We start from the raw sequence: 10,893 nt of genomic DNA, 5'->3' as shown, positions 1-10,893 counted from the left end.
ACAACAATTGTGTTACACAAACACACTTTTACAGCAGCCAAAAAAAAGTTAAAGTAAAAAGAAAGGGGACCAAGAGCCCAACTAAAGCAAACATTGATCACCACAATGGTGACACTTCAAATTAAACAAATATCAACATCTAAACCTCTGTTAATTCTCACTGAGATCATCTGAGACAGCAATAGTCAAAGTAATTATGTCTAAATGAGACCATAAATGATGTTGAAATATGTCCACAATGGCCACATCTGAACTAGTTTTAACCTTGTACGAAGGTTCGATGAACGTCTATATCGGACGTGCAGAACACGTCGAAAAAATACGTCATAACACCTTTCATTCTGGCTCCTCAGTGGACGTCATTTCAACGTCCGATTTTTGTAACAAAGACATTGAAAAGACGTCTGAAAGGACATCATTTTGTTTAGTGGGATATGTCAAATATATCACCAATGAGGCTTATCATATGTTACCAATATTAAACATTGTTTAATATAATCGCTGTTCATATTTTTATTCAAAGTTCAGAATCAAGATAAAGTTATTACTGGTAACTCTTATGTTTCTTATGATAAATGAGATAATGCTGCTAAATTTATTTATTTATTTTTACCTTGAATGTCATTGCTCTAATTTATTTTTTTATATTTTGATATTTCATATTTTGTTCAAATGTTTAATATATCTGCTGTTCATATGTTCATTTATTAGTGTGTTATATGATTAGAATGTTGTCCCGGCTTTAAAATAAAGCACAGCAATGATATTTGAGAGTGTTTCTCCCTTTTCAGGAAAAGTATCGAAAAAGTATCGAAATCGCAATACTTGACTTGGTATCGGTATCGAAACAATAATTTTGGTATCGTGACAACACTATTCGTGTTAAATAATGTAACGTTAAGGGTCCGTCGTCAATAATTCAAATTCACAATTTGGGTCAAAGTTTCCAAAACAAACCCAAATGCTGGGTCATTGTCAGCTGATTACGGGGAAAATAACCCAGCAACATAGTCAAAATGCTCAACCCAGCATTTGGGTTTAAAAATAACCCAGCATTTTTTAGAGGGAATATTTTGCTTGGCCAGGAATTGTGTCACAGCATCAATACGGGTAAGGTACTCCGGTCTGTCTTTTATTTCTGCCTCATTTGCTGAGTGCGATTGTTCACTTACACTGTCATGAACAGCACTTGTTTTAAAGCTGTGCCAGGACAGCATGCTTGCTTTATGGGCAGGTGTTTTCTCATGCTCTCTAAAGAGATCTAGCGATTTTTTTCCAATTTGTTTGGCCAGTGCTAACACAGGTGTCATGTTTCACATTTTTACCAAACATCCTACAGGAAAAACAAAAAGCTGCATCTCTAGATACAGAATATTCCAACCAGGGAAAGTTTCCAAACCAGTTCGAATTAAAATATCGCTTTTTTAACCCAAAGTTGTGCTGGGGATATTGAGACAACTTAACCTGTTTTGGGCCACAATGCTTTTCCCCCAGGTCACTGTTTCCCTCTATATTGTGAGCAGTGGTTTTTGCCCTCGCCCCCTGTCTAATGTTCTCTGCTGCCACTGTGCTCATCTGTTCCTCAGTTTCCTCTCCATAGCTCTCCTGTCTTTGACCTGTCTCTCGCCTGTCCTTCTCCAATCTCTCACTTTGGCCAGCCTCTGACTGTTCATCCAGCTCCATCTCTCTTCCTTCTCCTGCACCTGCAGGGTCCCAGTCAAACATTAGACAGCAAATCCTCGAACGCAGATGAGCCAATGTCAGTTGAGTATCAGATGCACGGCGACCGAACTCAGACAAGTAACTAGATAAGACAGCTTGGGGTGTGAGTGTGTGTTGTAGAACATATGTACAAGTTGTTTTGCATCATGACCAAAAAACTGCATTTTTGTGGAATGTGCTTTACTGTGGAAAAAGTGTGAATATGTGAATATGTCTATTAGCTGCAAAGTACTGCAGGACGAAAAAAAAAAAAAAACTACATTAAAGATTACACTAAGAACTTAATTCTAATTTAATACATATTTAATTAATTAAAACTAGCCCTATATGTATTTTGTACCATGATTCATTAAAAAGCAATATATCATCATCATTGGGCACTCTCAAGCCACTCTCTCTATTGGTAAAGTGGGGGCATATACACAAATAAAATCCAGAACATATTTTTCAAAAAGGGCTTGAATTTTCAAAAGTCTCCCCTTTACTATTTCCTCCATTTTAAAAGAGCATGGGGTAAAGTTATTTGCAAACAAGATGGCAACTCCTCCACTACGTGAAGTTTTATGACTTAGAAATATATGACCATTCCATTCTTTTATCCAATCTGTAACATTTTTATCATCACTGTGTGTTTCTTGTTATGTAAAAAAAAGAACATCAAGTTGTTTCTGTTTCATTGTTTCATACACTTGCATTCTCTTTACATCATCTCTGGCTCCGTTCACATTTAAAGATGCTATACGGATATCTGCCATGTGCAAAGAAAAAAAGGAAACAAAAAAAAATTAAACCATACAAAAACAAACAGCCGCTCAGGATAAAAAAGTTATGCCACTTTGTCGTCATTATTATTCAACTGATTTTGTATTCTTGAAACATTTTTTTCAGTCGATATACTTCTTTATCCAGAAAACAACCTTCACTCATTAGATTCTTAGTGCTTTCCGCAAACCGTTTCAGATCTGGGAAATAATAAGCAATCTGTACCCCTCTCTGATTTTTTGTCACTTTTAAAAACTTCTTAATTTCTTCGGCACTGTAATCATTACATTTCCATTCACTTTGTGAGCAACTTGAAGCACCAGAATCAGACAATTCACTTTCAAAATTATCTGTATCATTCTTCTGCTCTTTTCTTGCTTGTTTCGATACTGCAAAATTTTTCGTTGTGAATTTACAATAAATAATTGGATAAATTTTGCATGACTTTCACAGTAAGGATTACAGCAATATACTGTGAAATATACTCACAGCAATTTACTGTAATTTTATATCTGTGATTTTACAATGCATTGTTGTAAAAGCACAACTGTATACTGTAACTTCACAGCTTCAATGACAAAGCAATTACTGTGATATTACAGTACATTACTGGGGAATTACAATCTTTTGCTGTACATTGTTACAAGGCCCTGTACTTTTACAGTGTGTACTTTGAAAGTAATGTACAAGTTGACAATAATATACTGTGAATTTACAATCATTGTACAATTAACCCCCTCCCCCCAACAAACAACTCTGAGGTAAAGTCAATGTTAGCCCAATGGCATATTTATTAACAAATACATATTTTTCAATGTACAGCAGATGCCAAGAACTTCAAGAGTTCAAGAAATTCAACTTTCTAGTCATAAAAGTCAGAAAATGCAGAGAAATTGTGCAAACTTGCAATTCAACTAGCTGTGTCACAATAACAGTAATGGACAGGATGGGAATGAGGCCTTCATGGCAAGATAAGAGAGCGATGAAGGAATGTCGTAAAGGGGTCAGGCGCTCCTCTCAGTCTCAAACATTATAATGAGTCCACACGCAACAGCATTGTGTAAAAATCTTGTAGTGCAAAGTTGTCTTGAAAAATTACAAAAAGAACAAGGCTACTCAAAACTGAGCCTGACAACTACCGCTGCAAAAAAAAACTATGATGCCCACTCAAAGTCAATAAGTTTCCTCAAAAGGGTGCTCACATGAGGGTTCATTGTTGTCCGCTTCTTGGTCTTTGAGCCTCTTTCAGGATTGATGCCCAGGAAGCACCTGTTAATAAGCAAAGATAGTTTCAGTTTCAAATAGACTTACAGAATGTATTGCAGACAGCATTTATCAAGGTGTGCTTTTTGCTGTGCTTTTTCCCCACATCAAACCCTAATAGATTTATAATCCAAACTTGTTAGATCTTACTCTCACCATAATTTTTTTTTTGCCATTTTTAGCCAAGGTGCCTCAGGTTAGGTTTGCCTGAGGCAAATAGGGTTGATTTTCTACTATGAGAGGCCATATCAACGTGTGCCGCCACTGAAATGCATCTTCACGCAATTGGCCAGTTGGTAAATTAAAACCAAACCCTGTTGAAAGTATGACAAACATATCCTTTTCAATAAAGGGCCTGAGAGCATTTTGTTCTGCTTTGAAAGAAAATTTCATCTACTTCATTCAATACATTCGCATTTCGCAATAGACGTTTCAAAATCATCATCACATAGCCTGCCCCAAAACAAAATAAATAGCTGTGATTGGACCAGCAGGTATTTGTCAGCATAACATGTGTAGAAACCCAGACTGATCTGCAGAGCGAAATTGAATGAGTTCGCGAGATCAGGGTGGTCTCACCAGGCTAGCCTCAGGCCCCGTCCACACTACTGCGTTTTAGTTTAGAAACGGAGAATTAAAACGAATACGATCGCCGTCCACACCAGCGTTTTAGCTGCATATTAGAATTGATCTCCGTCCACATTAAAACGACTGAAAATGAGTATCACGTGACCATTCACCAACACTGGGCATGCGCGTGCCGGTGTAAACCTAGAGACTTTCAAACATAGACTGTAAAAAAATGCTTTCAAACATCAAAATGTCATTTATTAATATGTATTTGTGTCAAAATGACATATAAACATGTTTTCCTATTCTATTTTTCTTGGAAACGCTTCCAACACGCTTGCGTGTCGCATGAAAAATAGGCGTCGGTTCTATATAGCATGTAGTGCTATGCGTTTACTGCGCGAGCCGCACCTGAGACGCTTCCAAGAGGCAGTTTCTTCTTCTTCTTACTGTAAGAAACTGTTCCAGCGGGTGGAGTTTACTGGTACTGAATATTACCTGTGTATACTCCATGACTGATGACACCCAATCATAGAGCCGAGCGCGAGCCTCTGCGTCATCGTTTCTAAAGTCCTCCGTTTTGACCCGTCCACACTAAAACGCCCTCCGGAGTTTCAAAACGAAAAACGGGTCGGCAGCGTTTCTAAACTTCTCCGTTTTGGGTCTCCGTTTTTGCCGTTTTAGTGTAGACGGGAGGTGTAAACGTAGCAAAAGGTCTCCGTTTTTAAACAAAAACGCGGTAGTGTGGACGGGGCCTCAGGTACCTCGTTTGTCAGCATTTTAGACCTCAAGACAATCATTAGAGTTGGAAGCCTGTACTATAATGTGAATTACAAGATTAAATGTGATCTTTATAAAATACCTTTGAATGAACTCCAGCGTTGACGATCCAGCGGCAGGATACTCAAGGTTGAAGACGTAATAGCTGCTGAAGAAAGCAGCTACTCCGTGTAAAAAGAAAGGGTGTGGGCCCATCACGACATGTCCCTCGATGGATATAAGCCATCCAGAGGGCTTCATCATGTCACCTGAAATGAACAGATACAGCATTATGTGTTATGAGCACTTTGCGATCTGCTTAAGATACAAATGTCTATACAAATGTAATTATTATTATTATTATAATTATTATTACTTATTGTGGTCTTGTAGATTTCTAGAATGAAAACAAAATAATGAGTTAGAAATGTCGATACTAGATCAAAGTAACATTACCTTGAATTATCAAGCAGGGGCTGCTGGGGAGTTCTGCAGTATTGACCAGTGGCACATGGCTGTAACATAGTTAACACACAATAGCATGGATTTAGGATAAAGGATAAATATTGTTCATTGGTCAGAGGTAGTAAATCATGCAAGGTAAATGTTGATAATGTAATCACTCATTTTGCATTTTAAATATTTGAATAAAAAATCTTACATCAACTTCAAGCATCAAACTCTCTCTGATGACCTGGAAAGAAAAGTAAAAGGAGAAATTACACAAATGCAACCAAAAATAAGAATTTCAGTTTGAATGCAGATTATGATCATTGATCATTGTAATTTAATTTTAGCCGTATGTCAAAAATGATAGTGGTATATATATATATAGTGTTTTTTTTCTGTAGCACTTTGAGATTGCTCACTCAATGTAACGTGCATTTACAACTTTTACAATTATTATTCTTCATTCATATCAGGACAAGTGGGAAACCCTAATGTTAAAACCCTCCCGTTGTCGAACACGACATGAGACTAAAGGGGGTCGCACACCGGATGCGCAGCTCGGCGCCGCGCCGCGCCACGTCTTTTAAATTCGAACACATTATTCTCTATGAGAGTACACACACCGGCGGCGCCTTTCGGCGTCTGTCCGCGACGCCCAGCAACGGCTCAGGACCGTGTTCAAAATCCTGACGCGCCACAGAGCGCCATTTACATGGTTTTATATAAAATTTACATTCATAGAGATGTATATCTTCCTCTTACATTCTCATAGAGAATAATGTGTTCGAATTTAAAAGACGTGGCGCGGCGCAGCGCCGAGCTGCGCATCCGGTGTGCGACCCCCTTAACAGTTAACGTTAGCTCAATCATGTTGTAACTAGGATATCCGCTGAAAAAAATATTTTTTCATGGACCGTTTGAATCACTAAGTTATTAAAGTTAAACAGCTAACGGTTAGCCCTGCTAATCTATGATAACCTTGACTAATTACAGAAATGTGCACACATAAATAGTAATGTTTGTCCCATCATTGGTTTTTATAAACTTTACAAACACCAGATTTGTCTAAACGGTGATAGTGACATGAAAAATTATAGCGAAACTCTCTTCATTAGCTACTAACATTAGCCTACTACTATTAGCAAATGCTGTGAGAGAACTTTCAACAATTCCGGGCACTTGCTAACAAAATGTGAACTGTGTCATGCGATAAACGTTTATTTGAAAGTAAATATTATCATCATATTAAAATAACATGGGTGTAAGTGCTGCAAACATGTATGCTACTCACCTTCTCCATTCAGCCCGGAAATTCAGAAGAGGGACACGACCGCGCCTTTTCAGTTCAAATTCAAAACAGTTCGGTTATGTCATGTGACTTTCCAGGGCATAATTTCAATACAATATTTCACTGTAATAATACTGTTTAATGCTGTGAAATCCTTTTTTTTTTTCACTGTGTTGCTGTGATATTACAGACCTTGTTGTGATATAACAGCAGGTTTTAGATTGCAATATTTTACTGTAAAATAAGAGTTAAATGCTGTAAAATCCAAGGATACTGTAGTTTTTACAGGTATTCATTGGGATATTACAGGGAAACTTAATTACAACAAGTTACTGTAAAATAATACTGTTAATTATTGTGAATTGCTGGTAATTTTTAACAGTTCTTCTCTGTTTTTCTTTTTCCTTTTTAGAGGAGTTTTGAAGATAGCTTGATCCATGTCTACTTCACACAAATTTACACTGTCTGATAAAGACTCTATATCAGATGAACAATTCAGTGAACTATTTTGTGTCCATCAATTCTACCACAGTAGCTTCTTTAAGCAAGCTCACATTCGACTTTGTTTGATCTTTATCAGTCAAATCATTATTTTCCATGACTTCAATCATGGTTTGAACAGTTTCAACTGTTTGTTCACAAGGCACCTTGTTAGTTTTGCCCTTGACACTCTGTGCTGAATTCACAGGTACTGGCACAGATGTTCCAGCAGCGCTTTCCGCGTCTTAAATTCAGTTCTGTTTTGTTCTCACTTAAAATCATGTAAGTGAATCTTCTAAAAGACACCACATGTTTGATCAATTCAGATTTACTCCCGATCGCTATCTTTTTCACTGGAGCAACCTACTTTCCGAAACGTGATAATTCCTTAACCAAGGCTTCATCTTTAATAAAAGGGGGGACGTTTGACAAAATAACTTTTCTAGCAGGAGTTGAAAGAGAAAGCACAAGTGTAAACAGGCCACGAATTACAACCCCTCTTTCCACTACATTGTTTGCATTCTCTACAGTGTTCAAAAAACAAACAACTGCATTACTCGTCCTTGACGCTGCTAGAATACTTTTGTGTCCAACAAACTCTCCGATTGCCAAGATGCAATCTTCCACACTTGCAGCGGCCACCACTTTGACCCCGTGGCGCTGCGTTAGTGAACCGAGCGAGTCAACACATAGGCTACTGTCTATGGTCAACACCTTGGGCCGCCATGCCCTCGGCGATACACTAGCAACCAACCAACGGTCAAAACACTATTTTGTTTTATAATGCATTTATTTGCAATGCAGATTAAACACCAGAAATAGCGATATTCAACCAAAAAAAAAAGCCACAGCGGGCAAAAAAAAACTAAACTCACTCGAACTCCCCACACGCTCTCCACACTCACTCAACAGACGCCCACCACGAGAGAGAGAGAGAGAGAGAGAGAGAGAGAGAGAGTGAGTGAGAGATTCATCATATATTCATGTTGTTTCAATCCTGATGTAATAATGACTGTTAGAAAATAAACTTAATGAGCATTTTTTTTTTCTGATTTAAAATTATAATTGCAATATTTTAACATAATTCAGATGTAGTTTCACATATAAAGGTGTTTAAGGACAATATGTACTATATTCTTTTTACGTAAACCACATTACAGTTTTTAAACTTGTAGAAAATAATTTTTTTAAGTGTTTTTTACTTTGACTTTGATTATTTGTCCCAGACTCATTTACTTTCCTGTTCAACAGTTCTTCTGTATTAGATTCAGTCCAAACTCTCTTTTGATGAAGATTCATAAAGTGATTCAGTCAAAACTGGACATTAAAAAGCAAACGTGTAAAAACAGTGAAACTCAGGGTGACAAACGTTTATCATGAATGAAAATAACAGTCAAAGATCAACAACTGAAGAAACATGTTCAGACTGAAACAGGAACAAGCGTTTATTGACCATAAACTACAATAACATGATTAAACTGTAATAAAACATGTGAATTAACAGTGAAATACTGGAGGTGACAGTAGATTAATGTTCATTTTACAGTTATCTCTATGATTATATAGATGATGTGTTATTCATTTCACATTATTGATTATAATAATCCTGTGAGATCCAGCAGTTTTAATCAGATCATCTGAAGGATTTTAATAACACATTGTGCACAAATAAAGTGTGTGAATATCAATAACGGTGATAATGCAGTAACACACGGTCCGTGTAACGCTTTGCAGTTCTTTGTTCAATTTGAAATTTAATAATCAGAAATGAGAAAACGGCCCCTTTTATTCGTTTTTTCGTTTTTTCAAAAAAACGAAAAAACGAGATTTCGGCTTGATTTTTCGTTTTTTTGGTTCACAGGCAAAAAAACGAATAAATGACTTCAAAATTCGTTTTCCACATCTGGGCGGCCTGACACGCCCCCTTCCGCCGATTGGTCAAGCAAATCTGAGCATGTGACGTCATCAGTTGTCGCTCTGGTCAGGTCTGTTCAACAAAATAATAGTCCTCTACTATGGCTACAGATTCTTAAACTGTACAGGGCAGGTCCTATTGGGCTTTCTTCTGTGCAACTTTACACGTTTCACAGAAATCATTACATCAGAAATATTAATTATTAGTTTGCCACCAGCCTGTTTTATTTAGCTGTGTGTGGTGAAGCTGCGCTTGACAGCGCGGAGCGGGAGAGGCTCACTGACCAATGTTCAGATCAGCAGTCAGAACTTTTCTTTTAGACGCTCCGTTTTGCCACGGGATGGTGGTTGCAAATACTGTAATGCCAATCGGCTGAGGGTGGGTACCGATGATGGTGAAATACATTTTTACTGAAACTGTAATCATAGCCGCGACCCGCGAGAATGAGACAGGTGATTGACAGGACGATAGCGGAGGCAATTAAAGGCGCAAGATAACTTATGTTAACAAAAACATAAATAAAAAAAGTGTTTAATATAAGTGACTTTGTCTTTGTTTTATTGTTTTTGTTGTTTTTAATCAAATAATTGTGAACCACAAACTGAGCCTTCGTTTTAAAGGGCAATTTCCAAATATATTTTATTTATTTGTTATAATATGGGTATTTTATAATACAGCATAAATAAAAACAAACACACGTAATATGTATGCCTATAGGCAAAACACCACAGTTTTTTGGTTTTGTTTGTGTGAACTTTCATCCCCAACCATATTTCTTCATGCTCCATGCTCAGCACCCCTACTTCCCATGGTAGGCCTACTAACTGTAATTAACATGTACAATCTTTGGTATATGTAATCTATATGTAATATTTAAAAACACTTTACAGTGTGATGGAAATAAACTTTTCTTAAAGCATGTTGTATACTGTAATAGACAATTGTCCTGCAGAATGATGAGGTTTTTTGTAAGAAAAACATTGCGAGCAAATGTCGAATTGTTGTTTAAAATATAAATCAACAACGTAAGAGGCTTTAGGCTGTCTGATGAACTCTGTATGAACAAACACACAGCTTTGCAGTATAGGTGGCACAGAAGCAGCATCTGACCCTGCATTTAGATGTACATTACACACTGTCTAATGCAGCTCAAAGGAGGCACTGTGAATTTGCATAGCAATTTCATTCTAAGCGGCCATTAAATGTGAAGTGACAACATGAAACACTACTTTCAATATATAAAAAAGCAAGTCAGCCTGATAATGATTGAATACCAATTTACTCATTTAGGCTCACAATAAGCAGATTACAATTATACCATGAAAAAAATGTATATAGGCTATATATATATATATATATATATATGTGTGTGTGTGTGTGTGTGTGTGTGTGTGTGTGTGTGTGTGTGTGTGTGTGTGGGTGGGTGTGTGTGTGTATGTGTGTAAAGGTATGTCACTTACTGGTGGAACCCAAACAGAAGTCCAGTTCTGGCTGTATTATCAAACAATAAAAACGAGAAACAATGCATGCCATCAAGAACATTTATTGATTCCACAGGAACTTGATCCAGTTTCCCCCATTTTTACTAATAACTACTTTGTGTTAATTCAGAGGACAGTAAGGCAAACTATTAAGCATGAACTCGAACAGGATCAATTAACATTTTCAAAGCATTTTGGAACTC

General features: G+C 37.1%; 1 long non-coding RNA gene across 1 annotated transcript; it reads right to left on the bottom strand.

The window, feature by feature from the left end:
- Positions 1-3,246: 3,246 nt before the first annotated feature.
- LOC311296534 lies at positions 3,247-8,010 on the bottom strand. Its single transcript, XR_014628615.1, has 5 exons — positions 6,818-8,010; positions 5,738-5,770; positions 5,533-5,591; positions 5,180-5,345; positions 3,247-3,753 (listed from the first exon to the last, which is right to left on the bottom strand). It is a non-coding gene; the product is annotated as an uncharacterized lncRNA (long non-coding RNA).
- Between the last annotated feature and the right edge of the window lie 2,883 nt (positions 8,011-10,893).

Source organism: Rutilus rutilus (assembly GCF_951802725.1).
Source record: "Rutilus rutilus genome assembly, chromosome: 1".
NCBI classification, from domain to species: domain Eukaryota; kingdom Metazoa; phylum Chordata; class Actinopteri; order Cypriniformes; family Leuciscidae; genus Rutilus; species Rutilus rutilus.
Note: the sequence above shows the minus strand (reverse complement) of the source record. Positions and strands in the feature narration are given on the sequence as shown.